We start from the raw sequence: 15,125 nt of genomic DNA, 5'->3' as shown, positions 1-15,125 counted from the left end.
TAGCCCACCTCTTGGGAACCCATGGGAGAACAACCGAAGCACATTAAGGAGCGATATTATCAATATTAAGTCTTGAAAACAAATTTTTTTATTAAAAAATCGGTGAGTCCGTGCCAGAGAAGTTCCCTTTGTCTCATCGCGATATTTTAAACCATTCTGCATTTTTTAAGAAAATTGTTCTAGCTTTGTGTTTCTGGAGATAATGCTTTTTGTTCTCTACTCAGTCGTACTAATTAAACATGCTTCTGTTTACAAAACCTTACTTGGCCATCAAGAATGTGTTTCTGGGCTCCTTCGGGAAATTACTGTATTTGCACATGTGATTTCCCCCCTTTTAAAACTTATTTGCAATTAAAAGAAAGGGTAGGGATGAAGGCAGGGAAAGGAGAGAAAATAATTGTTCTCAGTGAAACAATTTCAAGCTAAAGAATCTGAGTCTGCAAGAAGCCTGCAGAAAACAGTGGACCAGTCTGAGAGTGGAGGACTGAAGGCATTTTGATATTACACTCTCTAAGTCAGTATTTTGTTTCTTCTTCCTGTAATGACTTGGGAGCCATCTATGCCCAGTGTTCACATGGCACGGGAACTCTATGAAGACTGAGTGGCCATGAGAATCAGCATTTCCCAATATGGCTGAAAGAAACTGTTCTGGACTGAATGTTTGTGCCCCCATCCACCACCACTAAAATTCATATGATACAGTCTTAATCCCCCTGTGATGGTACTTGGAGGCGGGGCCTTTCAGAGGGAATTGGGTTTAAATGAGGTTAAGAAGTTGGCATCCTTTAAGAGAGGAAGATGAGATCTCTCTCTCTCCAAGAGCTTGCACCAAGGAAAAACCATATGAGGACATGGTAAGAAGGCAGGATATATATAAACCAGAAAGAGGATCCTCACCAGGAACCTAACCTGCACCTTGATCTTGGATTTCGCAGTGTCCAGAACTGTGAACAGTAAACGTCTTCTGATTAGGTTACCAGTGCACAGTATTTTGTTACAGCAGCTTACCTGAGACAGAAACCTCAGAGTAAGCTTCTCTCTGATTCCCTTCCATATATTTTCATGAGAATCTGTTTTTGAGCCATAAGTGAGGTTGGAACTTCTCTTAAGATTTGAAAAATTGAAACCAGGCCTCCAATGGGGAAAGGACAACTTCATTTGCAACAGAAACCCATAATGGGTGAAATTGTCCTCCTTGCCTGAGACCTCTCTGCTTTCCCTTCCTTTTGTCCTTCCACACAGCTCTTTTGTTTTTTTTTTTTTAATGTTTACTTATTTATTTTGAGAGAGAGAGAGAAAAAGAGAGCATGAGTGGGGAAGGACAGCAGGAGAGGGAGAGAGAGAATTCCAAGTAGCTTGGCATGGAGCTCGATCCCAGGAACCATGAGATCATGATCTGAGCCAAAATCAAGAATCAGACACTTAACCAACTGAGCCACCCAGGCACCCCCCCATACCTCTTGTTTGTCCTCTTGATATACCTTCTGTCTTTAAATGGAGACCCCCTGGTTTCCCTTTTCTCAGTGCCTAACAGTACCACCATGTGACCAGTACTCAAGTTAGGAAAGCAAGGGGTCATTCTTAACTCTTCCCTTGCTTACCGTAACTCTCTTGTACAAGCTATGTTAAGTCCTCCAAGGAGCAGATACCAGGACAAGATTAATTGTACAAGAAGTTATTAGTGTATGTGTCTGTGTGAGAGAAAATAGGAAGGGAACTGTGTGAGGCTGGAAAGCTGAAAAAATCCCAGTAGGAGTCTGAAAATCTTGGGTGGAAGTGTCCTAGGCTGACGGCTGTCCTTGTCTTTGGCAGGTTCACTAGTGTCATCAGGGAATCCTCAGAGCACTCAGCCATTAGAGGAGAGCTATGTCTCCCAGGAATGAGTCTATTTCAGGATTCTTGTGACATCAGTCACTGGAAGCCCATGGGAAAAGTGGCCTGGACACAACTCAGCAGTGCATTTCACAGAGCAAGAGCTGGGCCTTTGGTCAGTTATACTTCCTCTGGTTGGAGGTCTGTGAGGCACATCCTCATGGCTGCCACAGTGCACCCCATGAGCTGCACAGATCTACTTCTCCACATAGTTTCGGGGAGCAGTGCTTCCATGGTTCCCACAGGCCTCTCTTCCCGGGGGTGGGGAGGAACTAATAACAAAGAGGTTAGAGAGATGAACTACAGCCCCTGTCACTGTAGTTGACCTCAAGGCTACAACGTGTCCACTCCCTCCTCCAACATCCATTCTGAATTCCCTTCACCCTCAAACATCATCTTGTCACATCTTGGTAGCTTAGCTTGTTGGGCAACTCATGATTCTGTAGTGCCTGAATCCTTGATAGTCATATCCTTTCTCAGTTCAAGGTTGCAGCACATGTCTGTTCACAGTTACAATGGGGCAAAAGAGGACCAGGAGGCCCCAAAGCGGATCTCTTACTTTCCATACATACCATATTCCTTCCTGCTGCTAGTGTGTAAAAGCAGCCTGACCTCCTCCTGCTTGTCAGGGTCAATTATCTCCACCAACATAACTGTTCCTTTTAAGTTGCTGGTCCCTGGGCACAGGAAGCCCAGCGCCTTGCAGCAGTCTGTAATTCAATGACACCCTTGCAGTATCATCTGGCAAGAACCTGTCCTATCTGGGATCAGAACCTCCAACATTGAAGAGCCCAAAGTTGCAATGACAGCACAAAACCCTCTGACAGGCCATTAGGAATGGTGACCAGTGGAGCCACTCCTATATACACTCTTGATTCGTAGATCCATGGACTCTTCCTCTTCAGAACAGAGCACCATATACTGGTTTCTGACTGATATAATTATACTGTGTTTTGAAGGATGGCACCTCATTCTCTCCATGTTTTTCCAGGCTAGCATTTCATCTGTGCCTTTGGAAGACTCTTCCACAAATCTCCCTCAGGATGGTGCAATATGTGATACAAACAATAGATCCTATGGTGATGGACCAACTCCGACACCTCCTTCACTGTAAAGTGAGTCCCCTGGTCAAAAGCTGTGGTGTGTGAGATTCCATGCTTGTGGATGAGGCATTCCATAACCCCAGCTAGTGCTATAACTGAAGATTTGCAGGCAAGAAAGGCAAACTCCTATCTGGAATAGTCGTTCCTGTGGGGACGAACCATTGGCTTGTCCAATGCAAGGGGCCTGATATAATCAACCAACTGGGCACCAAACAGCCAGTTGGTCTCCTCAAGAAATAGTGCCATATCAAGAACTCAGTGTTGATCTCTGTTGCTGACAAGTTGAACAAGCAGAGACAGCAGTAGCTAGATCAGTCTTGGGAAGTGGGGGTCAATGCCGTTGGACGAATACAGGACCTCTATGTTTGCCACCATAGTCATTTCATTCATGTGCCTAGCATGCCAGTATTGGGCTAGTGACCAATCACTAGACTGTCAGCAGTTCACCAGTGTTCCTGTGGGGTATCTCACTGTTGCTTTAGTTTGCACTTCTCTGATAACTGATGAGTTGAGAATTTCTTCACATATGTTAGCTATTTGTTTTCCTCTTCTGTAAGTTGCTTTTTCATGTGCTTTGCTCATTTTACTGTTGGGTTCTCTGCCTTTTTCTTGTAAAATCCATAAATTCCTTATAGAATCTAGATATTAGTCTCATGTTGGTTTTAAACACTGCAACTTTCTTTTCCCAATATGTCCTCTGGATTATTTTGTCTTTGGTATCTTCTGTCTAACAAATATTCTTGGTTTGATGCAATAAATACAACAGTTCTTCTGTTGAATGATTTGTGTTTGGGAGATCCTATCGAAGAAGACTCTCCTCATTCCTTAGTCACAAAGATATTCTCCTACATCTTTTTTCTCTTTCTCCTTAGACTTCATAGCTCACATTAAGTTTATTCATCCATTTCTTTGTTCATGGTGAGATGTGAAGAATGATTTTTCTTTTTCTCCTTGTAGTGAACCAGTTTCCCCAACATCATCTGCAACACTGTTCATGCTTTTGTCATGGTGTTGTCATATCAACACTATCATATAGCAAGTTACCATATGGATGCCCCCATATTTCTGACTCTGAGTTTTCTCTTTTGTTCCAGTGGTCTATTGTTCTGTTCCTGTATCTGTACTTCTTTTTTTTTTTTTTAATTTTTTTAACGTTTATTTATTTTTGAGACAGAGAGAGACAGAGCATGAATGGGGGAGGGTCAGAGAGAGGGAGACACAGAATCTGAAACAGGCTCCAGGCTCTGAGCCGTCAGCACAGAGCCCGACGCGGGGCTCGAACTCACAGACCGCGAGATCATGACCTGAGCAGAAGTCGGCCGCTTAACCGAGTGAGCCACCCAGGCGCCCCGGGGATATCTGTACTTCTTAAATTCCATTGGCTTTTTAGGTAGGTCTTAATCTGTGGTAGGTATTGAAGGACCCACTCCCTTCTCTGATTTTCCCACATGCCTTTGGAGCAGTTGCACTGACAGGACAGAATGACCAGAGAAGCGATGACTAAATGCTTGTCCCTAGAACAGTACGATAGAAATGGAAAGATAAACAACAGGTCAAAAGTTGTGGCTGGATGGCACATATTCTTGGGAAAATTTTTAAAGGAAAAGGAAGAGAAGGAAGAGGAGATGGAAAAAAAGAAAGATACAGCCACAGCTTTCCAGGGGAAAAACTGAAGAAGAATTTAAATTATATAGGAGGAAAAAAGACAAACTATTAGTGGAAATGATAGTCTAAAGGAAATCCATGATGTGGTAAGAACATAAATGTCTCAAGAAATTTCAGCAGGACTCTGGAAAAATGGCAACAGCAGCATAATTTTTGAATCTCTCAAATCCCCACATAAAAGCAGAAGGAAAAACTAAATTGTTAAACCAAAATCCCACATGTAACATTTACAACACAACTAGGTGAGAAGGTATCCCCATAAATCTCAAAATATAAGTGGATGGCAACAATCCACCAACAGCCCCAAGAACTCCACGGTCTCAGTTTTTTTGCGGGAGAAAGCAGAGAGAAGCAACCAGGTCCGAGAGCGGGAGAAACTCAAAGTATCCACCAGATATTTGCTGGGATGTGCAGCAGCACTGAGACTGGGAGGGCTTCATCCAGTGTAGTAGTGGGTGAGGGCAAGGGATCCATAGTAAAACCCAAAGGGCCTGGAATAGCCTGAGCCTCTGTGAGCTCTGGAAATTGAACAACCAGACTTCCACTCCAACACAGAGCCTCACACTGAGGAGATACCAAGAGGAATGGAAACAAAATTGTACGAGTAAAGAATTCCACTTTAAGAAAGGCAGAGCACCAGAATACCTGTTTCTTAGCTGAAACAAAAAATACACAAACGAAAACATAGCCAAAAAATACACAAAATGCACAAAAATACACAAACAAAAATAGACAAAATATATGAAACAATGGTTTTCAAGATACTGTGCCTCAAGCAATGCACAGTAATCCCTGAAAGATGGGAAACAGGCAAGGTGAGCCCTCTGGTTGCCACAGCTTCCTGTCGCAGGAGAATTTCAAGGCCTCAGTGTAGGAAACGAGGAGCCCAGGCAGAACCCAGACTTCTTGCACTGAAAAGACAAGCTGAGATTCTAGGTAGATTGAGGTAAGCAGAGTGCTGGAAAGGAGAGAGCTTCACAGAGTAAAAACTCTGAAGACCTACAGAGTCATCCTTGAGAATTCAGCAGAGAAACAATCAGAGCAAATGTGTGAGAAAATAATCTGAGGTTAGAGAAAAAAGCACTGGCAGGAATTAGAGGAAGTATACCTGGGGTCACACAGGACCAGAAATAGTGCCTGTTCCCACCAGTCAGGCTGAAAAACCTCCTGATTCATAGGATATTGAGTAGAGAACTCAGAAGGCTCTTGTCTCAGTATTGGGAGAAAAAAATTAGCCCTTACACTAACACATCTCTGATACTGCCTAACAAATCTTGAAAGCAAGACCTAAAAGCATCAAGTAACTTAGCTGAGTCCCAAAACAAAGTCCAAGAATATTTATAGGGAAACAAAAATATCCAGCACCCAATAAAGTAAAATTCACAATGTCTCACGTCTGATTGAAAATTACCAGCCATGCAAAGGAGCAAAAAGATAACCAATAGTGAAAAGGAAAAGAAAACTCAATCAATTAAAACCAACCCAGAACTGACATGTGTTAGAATTAGCAAACAAAGATATTAAAACAGTTACTTTTGGGGCGCCTGGGTGGCTCAGTCGGTTAAGCGGCCGACTTCGGCTCAGGTCATGATCTCGCGGTCCGTGAGTTCGAGCCCCGCGTCAGGCTCTGTGCTGACAGCTCAGAGCCTGGAGCATGTTTCAGATTCTGTGTCTCCCTCTCTCTGACCCTCCCCTGTTCATGCTCTGTCTCTCCCTGTCTCAAAAATAAATAAAACGTTAAAAAAAATTAAAAAAAACAGTTACTTTTAAAATACTATGTATGTTCAAGACAGTTAAGAAGAGACGTGGAAGGATAAAAAAGACCCCAGTGAAACTTCTAGAGATGAAACTACAATATCAGAGATGAAAAATATATTGATGGGATTAGTGACAGATTTGGCATTGCACAAGAAAAGAATGTCCTTGACGTACCAATAGAAATGTTGAAGACATAATGACAGAAACTAGCCGAAGTGAAGCACAGAGAAAAAAAAGAATCTCTAAAAATGAACAGAGTATCAAGCGAGTTATGCAATAACTTCAAGTGCCTAATATATTGATAATTGAAGTCCCCGAGAGGACAGATAATGGAGACAGAGAAAATAGTTGGAAAAATAATAATAGCCAAAATGTTTCCAAATTTGATGGAAATTATAAAGCCACAGATTCAAAAGCTCAGCTAACCCCAGGAACAGAAACAAGAAGAAAACTACCCCTAGGCCCATCATAACCAAATTGCTCAGATCCAGGAGAAGGAGAAAATACTAAAGGCAGTCAGAGAAAAAAAAAACAAAACCCAAAAAACTCATTACACAGAAGAACCAAGATAAGAATGATCCCAATTTCTTGTCAGTAACAATGGGAAAAAGAAACAGTAAAGTAACGTGTTAAAGTACTCAACCACAGGGGCGCCTGGGTAGCTCAGTCAGGGAAGCATCTGAATCTTGGTTTCAGCTCAAGTCATGATATCATGGTTCATGAGGTCAAGCCCCACGCTGGGATCCACACTGCCGGTGCAGAGCCTGCTTGGGATTCTCTCTTGCTCTCTCCCTCTCTCTCTCTCTCTGCCTGTCTGTCTCTCTCTCAAAATAAATAAAAATTGAAAATAAAGAATTAAAAATAAATAAATAAAAATAAAGTACTCAAGCACAAAATAAAAACAAAAACAAACACCTTTAAGCCTAGAATTCTATCCCCAGTGAAAATCTCTCTCAATATTGAAAGCAAAATAAAGGTGTGTGTGTGTGTGTGTGTGTGTGTGTGTGTGTGTGTGTGTGTGTGTTTTGGCTATACAAAAACTGAAAGAATTAATTACCTCCTAGGACCTGCACTATAAGAAATGTTAAATGAGGTCCTTGAGGCAGAAGAAAGCTATACCAGGAAATCTGGTACAAGGGAAGAAAGAATATCAAAAATAGTAACAACAGGGGGCCCCTGGCTGGCTCACCCTGAATAGCGTGTAACTCTTGATCTCAGAGACTTGAGTTCAAGGCCTACATTGGGCACAGAGATTACTAAAAAAATAAATAAACTTTAAAAAATAGGGGTGCCTGGGTGGCTCAGTCGATTAGGCCTCCAACTTCAGCTCAGGTCATGATCTCACGGTCCATGAGTTCAAGCCCCGTGTCGGGCTCTGTGCTGACCGCTCAGAGCCTGGAGCCTGTTTCGGATTCTGTGTCTCCCTCTCTCTCTGACCCTCCCCCATTCATGCTCTGTCTCTCTCTGTCTCAAAAATAAATAAACGTTAAAAAAATTAAAAAGGGGCGCCTGGGTGGCGCAGTCGGTTAAGCGTCCGACTTCAGCCAGGTCACGATCTCACGGTCCGTGAGTTCGAGCCCCGCGTCAGGCTCTGGGCTGATGGCTCAGAGCCTGGAGCCTCTTTCCGATTCTGTGTCTCCCTTTCTCTCTGTCCCTCCCCCGTTCATGCTCTGTCTCTCTCTGTCCCAAAAATAAATAAACGTTGAAAAAAAAAAATTAAAAAAAAAAAATTAAAAAAAAATAAATACATAAATGTATTTTAAACATGGTAATGACATGAATAAATATACAAGTACTCTTCTGATTATTTCGACCCCTTTAAAATATAAGTCACTGTTGGGGCGCCTGGGTGGCTCAGTCAGTTAAGTGGCCGACTTCAGCTCAGGTCATGATCTCGCGGTCCGTGAGTTCGAGCCCCGCGTCGGGCTCTGTGCCGACAGCTCAGAGCCTGGAGCCTGTTTCAGATTCTGTGTCTCCCTCTCTCTGACCCTCCCCCGTTCATGCTCTCTCTCTGTCTCAAAAATAAATAAACGTTAAAAAAAAAAATTTAAAAATAAAATAAAATAAAATATAAGTCAGTGTTTAAATAAAAATCAAAATAATATACTGTGGAGTTTGTAACATGCACAAAAATAAAACATATGGTGAAATGGCATAAAGGCTGAAGAGGAAGCCATGTGAGTATATGATTGTATGCTTCTTACACTATTCGTGCAGTGGTATACTACCACCTGAAGGTATGCTGTCATAACTTAAAAAATTGTTGGTTCACAACCCTCTGGGGAGCATTCCAGGTGTAACCTGAAATTGGCCCCCAAATGCAGAGGGCAGGGAGAGAGCAAAGGAAGAGGCCATTCCAGGTTGTTATGTGGCAGTTTTGATAAGCAAAGGGAACTTACGTATAAGGCTTACCTTGGGGCTGCTGCAAGGCCAGGGGATCCCGGAATCTGCCTGCCACGTATTAAAAATTTATATGGAGGGAGGCCTTCCCTGGGTATAGTCACTTATACTGTACAGGTATTCTCAACACCATATCATTATCTCAAATCTATGTCCTTGGAGCAGCCACTGGGTGTGGGAAAAGCAAGCAAACCCACATTCCAAGGACACAGGAGGAGGTGAGGCACTTCCAATCACCTGGGTCCAGCTCACAGGTCAACTGGCGGTCAGGTCTTTTCGATGACCTTCCCCAACAAAGATGTATACTAGAAACCCTAAAGCATCCACTAAAATAACAACAAAGTTGATGGCTAATAACCCAACCGAGGAGTTAAAATCAAATCATTAAAAATATTCAATTCATCTAAAAGAAACCAGAAAAGGAAGAAAAGGGGGACAAAATACAGATGGGAGAAATAGAGAAAAATTGTAAGAGGAGAGACTTAAAATTCACCACATCAATTGTCAAAAACCAAAATGGGGAGAAAATCACATATATGCAAAAAACTGACTATTCTGAGTACTTGTATTACTCTGAGGTGTGTGTGTATTAGAGATCAAAGTAAATGAGTGATTATAGGAGATTATAATTCTACTGTACCTTAGGTCCTTGAAATCAAAATTTCCAGTATAAAAGATAGGAGATATCAATGTAATATAGAAGAGGTTGGGTAAAACAGCCTGTAGTCCTGCATTTTAATTGGAAATTTCAGTATGAACTCATGAAGTATTTTGGGGTGTGTGTGTTGGGGGGGGAGTTGTTTACGTGTCTGTGTGTGTATATTTTTCCTAACTCTGTCCACTGAAGAAGTCTAGAAACAATGACCAATCCAGCAGCCATTAGCAGTCCTTGTACCCAGGTTTTGGTTTTGAAATATCATGTCTCACTAAGAGAAACAAGGACTTTCAGGGGGAAATGCTTCATTCCATGCCTGGGGCAGAAAAAAAGTACAATCAAGAATATATTCTCACACCAGATAAAGGAAGCTACTAGGGTCATGTGAAAATTATTCAGAAACCAACGTGAAGGGGTTTCTACTGAACAAAATAGAACACTGTTAGCTTTAAAAGGCCAAAGTGGGACTGATTGAAACTCTTCAAATATGTTTAAATCCATAGGTTGCTAATTATTAAAAAAAATAAAAACTGATTAGCCAGTTTTGGATTGTAATAGGGATTCAATTCACTATCTGAAAACTTGCAAGAGAAAGAATCAAATATTTATCCTATATTTCCCACATAAAATTGCACTACTGGTTATTGACTATAAAAACAGAATTCTTATAAAAATACTCCATCTTACAAGTGTATATACAGTATCTCAAATAATAAATGAAAAATGAGTTATTGAATTAGAATATCATTATTTTGGGGGTGCGTGGGTTGGCTCAGTCAGTTGAGCATCTGACTATTGATTTTAGCTCAGGTCATGATCTCACAGTTCATGAGACTGAGCCCCACGTCGGGTTCCGTATGCTGATGGAACGGAGCCTGCTTGGGATTCTCTCTTTCTTCATTTCTCTCTGCCCCCTCCCTGCTCATACACCCCCTCCTCAAAATAAATAAAAAACTTAAAATGAAAAGAATATCATTATTTTGCAACTCTCAGTAAACTAATCGTTCTAGACCCTGGGCATCAAAAGCTGCTAATATTACAAAAAGAAAGAAAACTAGACATCGTGTGCCTCCTGATGAAGGAACATAGCACCACCTATAGTCTTTTCAGAGGGATTTTATCTAAGTCTGATAAAGCATCTGGCTCCAGCTGCCAGTTTGCAGGAAATACAGAGGATAGAGGAACATGTTCAACTCCACCAAAAGCAAAATCTAAACTGTGGAAAGCTGCATATCAAAAGTCCTGAGGTCATAATCTAAAAAGGTGTAAAGAAAAGAAAATAAATGCCCTTCAGGAGGGCCATCCTGAAGATTAAAAGATCCTTTAAAGACATTGTAATTTTTTAAAAGGATAAGACTAAACTATAGAGTCTAGGATTGCCCACAAGTGAAAAGCTATAATGAAACACAAGAAAAGTGATTGCTATAAAAGACAGGATAATGGATACTTTTGGAGGAAGAGAGAGCGTGAAGATCAGAATGGGGCATATAAATGGACTTTCTAGGGTAAATGGCAACTTTCTAACCACCTAGGTGATCCTGGATCAAAGGATCACAAACAACCTAATGTTCATCAGAAGGGATTGGTTTAACAAATTAAGATATTTTTAAGGGCACCTGGGTGGCTCAGTTGGTTAAGTGTCTGACTTAGGTTCAGGTCATGATCTCCCAGTTTGTGAGTTCAAGCCCCGCGTCAGGCTCTGTGCTGACAGCCTGGAGCCTGCTTGAGATTTTGTGCCTCCCTCTCTCTGCCCCTCCCCTGCTCGTGCTCTCTCTCTCTTTCTCAAAGAATAAATAATCATTAAAAATTTTTTTAAAAGATATTTTTTGGGAATGCAAGCTGGTGCAGCCATTCTGGAAAACAGTACGGAGTTTCCTCAAAAAACTAACAATAGAACTACCCTAGGACCCAGCAATTGAAGTACTAGCCATTTATCCACGGGATACAGGTATGCTGTTTCGAAGGGACACATGCACCCCAATGTTTATAGCAGCACCATCAACAATAGCCAAAGTATGGAAAGAGCCCAAATGTCCATCGATGGATGAATGGATAAAGAAAATGTGGGGGCGCCTGGGTGGCTCAGTCGATTAAGCAGCCGGCTTCGGCTCAGGTCATGATCTTGCGGTCTGTGAGTTCGAGCCCCGCATCGGGCTCTGTGCTGACAGCTCAGAGCCTGGAGCCTGTTTCAGATTCTGTGTCTCCCTCTCTCTGACCCTCCCCCATTCATGCTCTGTCTCTCCCTGTCTCAAAAATAAATTAAAAAAAAAAAAGAAAAAAAAAAAAGAAAATGTGGTATATACATACAATGGAGTATTACTCAGCAATCAAAAAGAATGAAATCTTGCCATTTGCAACTACATGGATGGAACTGGAGAGTATTATGCTAAGTGAAATTAGTCAGTCAGAGAAAGACAAAAATCATATGACTTCACTCATATGAGGACTTCAGGAGGCAAAATAGATGAACATAAGGGAAGGGAAACAAAAATAATATAAAAACAGGGAGGGGGACAAAACAGAAGAGACTCATAAATATGGAGAACAAAATGAGGGTTACTGGAGGGGTTGTGGAAGGGGGGATGGGCTAAATGGGTAAGGGGCATTAAGGAATCTACTCCTGAAATCATGGTTTCACTATATGCTAACTAATTTCGATGTAAATTTTAAAAAATAAAAAATAAAATTTAAAAAAAAATCAAAAAAATATATTTGTATACAGTGAAACAATATGCATTAATAAAAAACAAGGAAGATTTTTATATATGGACATGGAATCATCTCCAAGATATATATTAAATGGGGGGGGGGGGGGAACAGTGAATAAGAGAATGTGTGGATTGCCACTATCTTTCTCAAAAAAGAGGAGAAAAAGAAATTCAACTGATAACGTTGGTTGACCCTAGGGAGGGGAACTGGCTAAATGGCAGACAGAGACAGGACAGAGATCTTCACGTTAATTGGATGTATCTTGTGTTATTGGAATTCTGTACCATGTGAATATGTAACCAATTCCCAAAAAATTAAATTTAAGGAAGAACAATTGTGTACCCCAACAATGACTGATGAACACAGATTTATGAAGAGAGTTCAGAAGTTTAATACATTAATGAGGAATTCGTGAAATCACTAGGAACTTCACACTTTGGAGTCAATAAGTTGATCCACAGACAAGTCCAAAGTTGGACAAAGGAAAGCAAGGGAAATGTTTTGGAATTCTTTGAGATATGCATTGAGATATTAAAAATAAAGATAGAGAGCACATCAATATTTCACAATACTTTTTCTTGTCACCATACTTTTATATACTTTCAGGGACTGATTTCGAATCTTCTTCCTCATATCACTACTATAATTTATATTAAAATTTAACTTTCCAGATTTATTAAATTACCAGGATTGGGGTTCATGTTTTCTCCTCGGTGGTTTGTGGTCACTGGTACTAGCTGATGGGCAACAATCACCACCTTTACAATGTTAAGCTATCACATCCAGAATGCTGGACTGTTTTCTCATTTATTTAAATATTAAATTCTTTCCCTTAATACAGTTTTAATTTTCCCTTTATTGAAGTCTGTGCATTTTTTGATAAATTAATTTACAGAAACATTTTTATTCTTGTTGTTGCATTGTTGTTCTGTATTATATTTTTCTTACTGGTTATTGCTATTTTAGAAAAATGCTACTGATTTTTAAGGTTCTCTTTGTATCTGGCAAACTTTCGTTGACCTTGTTTATGTCAATGAATCTTTTTATTTTGCTTTTTCCCTTTTTATATGAGTGATCTACATGTAGATGGCCTGCAAATAATGATGTTTCCTTTCCACTCTTGATATCTCTTATTTTCTTATTTTATAGCTTTGACCAAGGCCTCCAGTATTATATTAAACAATAGCTGTGAATCAAATGTCCCCTTGATTTGCTCCTATAGTACTATATTCCTCTCATTTATCACACTGTAATAGTTGGGATTTCTTAATTATTGAGGTATTATTTTATTAATATTAATTTCCCTCATTGTACTATAAACTCCATGAAAGCTGGAATTATACCTGATTTTTCTCACCATTGTTTCCCTGGCATAGTGCCTGGGATGCATTTATCTCAATAAATATTTCTTGAATGAATAAATGAATGGCCTAAGCTGATAAATAAGAATTAAAGGAAATCATAATAGATAAGGGCCATAATTTTCTTATCTTGCCTTTTCCTCCCCTATTCCAATTACAAGCTCATTAACAGTCAGGAGCATATGTATCAGTCAGGGTATTTTGGTTGCAAGCACCAAAACTCTGGCTGGCTGAATTAAACAAGAGGGAAATTTACCGTAAGGAGATAAGGTGATGGGGATTAGAAGATGAAAGGAATCCTGAAACCCTATGCTTCGAAAAGAGCAACTCTGAGGGTGTAAAATAGATAATAGAAACTACTCAACAGTTCTGTCAGAGTGCCACTGCTGGAACTAATGAGCACCAACGATTTTCATCTTTTTATCTCTTTGATCAAGGGGTGCCTGGGTGGCTCAGCAAGTTAAGCATCTGACTTTGGATTTTGGCTCAGGTCATGATCCCAGGGTCATGGGATCGAGTAAGCCCTATGTTTGGCCCTACACTGAGTGTGGAATCGGCTTACTCTCTCTTCCCTTCTGCCCCTCTCCCTCGCTTATGCTTTCTCTCTCTAAAAATAAAAATTAAAAAAAAAAAATAATTAAAAAAAGTGGCATAACTAGGTCTCTATAAACAGTTCTTTATATTTTGTGAAAATATGCCCCTTGTCTGTGTTATGAGTTGCAAATATGTTCTTCCAGTTTGTCATTTGTCTTTTAACATTGTTTTTGGTGTTTTGTTTGCCATGCAAAAGTTATCTGTTTTTGTATAGAGTCAAAATGTATCAGTCTTTCCTTTTTACCGTGTCTGGATTTTGAGATACAGTTACAAAGGCTTTCCTCAATTCCAGATTATGAGAACATTTACCCAGGTTTTATATGGTATTTATATGTTTTCATTCTGCACATTTATATCTTTGGTCTATTTGGAGTTTATATATATAGTATATAACATATATTACATAAATATATGTAAATATTATAAAACATTTATATATGTTATATAATATATATAACAAGGGATTTTTATATTATATATAAAATAATATATATTTTTATATAGTTTATATATATTTATAGTTTATATATTTATATTTATAATATATATGTATCTATGTGTATGTGTGTGTATATATATATATATATATACATATATATATATATATATATATATATATATATATATAAATAAAAGGGGTGTTTTGCTTCCAAATGGATATCCAGAGATCCAACTCTATTTATTTAAAACATCATCTTTTTCCTCAGTGATTAGAGACGCCACTGAAATCATATACTAACATTTCATATGTTTGGGCCTACTTCCAGTCTTTCTGTTCCAGTGGTCTGTCCATTCATTAACCAATACACATTGCTTTAATTATAGAGGTTTTATATTATGTTTTAACAGCTCATATGGCTAGCATAATCTATTGCTCTTTTGGGGGATATTCCTGTCTGTTCTAAATTATTTATCCGCATGAACTTTAAAAGTAACTTGCCTAGCTCTAGGAAAAGAAACAAAAAATAAAAGCATGTGCTGATATTTTGATTGGGGTCATGTTAAATT

At 39.7% G+C, this 15,125-nt stretch overlaps 1 long non-coding RNA gene across 1 annotated transcript in view; it reads left to right on the top strand.

The window, feature by feature from the left end:
- The first annotated feature begins 909 nt into the window (after positions 1 to 909).
- LOC128777317 (uncharacterized) overlaps positions 910 to 15,125 on the top strand; it is a 20,330-nt gene continuing 6,114 nt past the window's right edge. The window contains exon 1 of the long non-coding RNA XR_008422573.1: positions 910 to 2,987. This is a non-coding gene — a long non-coding RNA (uncharacterized LOC128777317). The remainder of the gene's footprint in view (positions 2,988 to 15,125) is intronic.

The sequence above is a fragment of the Panthera pardus genome, unplaced genomic scaffold (assembly GCF_024362965.1).
Source record: "Panthera pardus isolate Hobbes unplaced genomic scaffold, ASM2436296v1 HiC_scaffold_16, whole genome shotgun sequence".
Lineage (NCBI taxonomy): Eukaryota > Metazoa > Chordata > Mammalia > Carnivora > Felidae > Panthera > Panthera pardus.
Note: the sequence above shows the minus strand (reverse complement) of the source record. Positions and strands in the feature narration are given on the sequence as shown.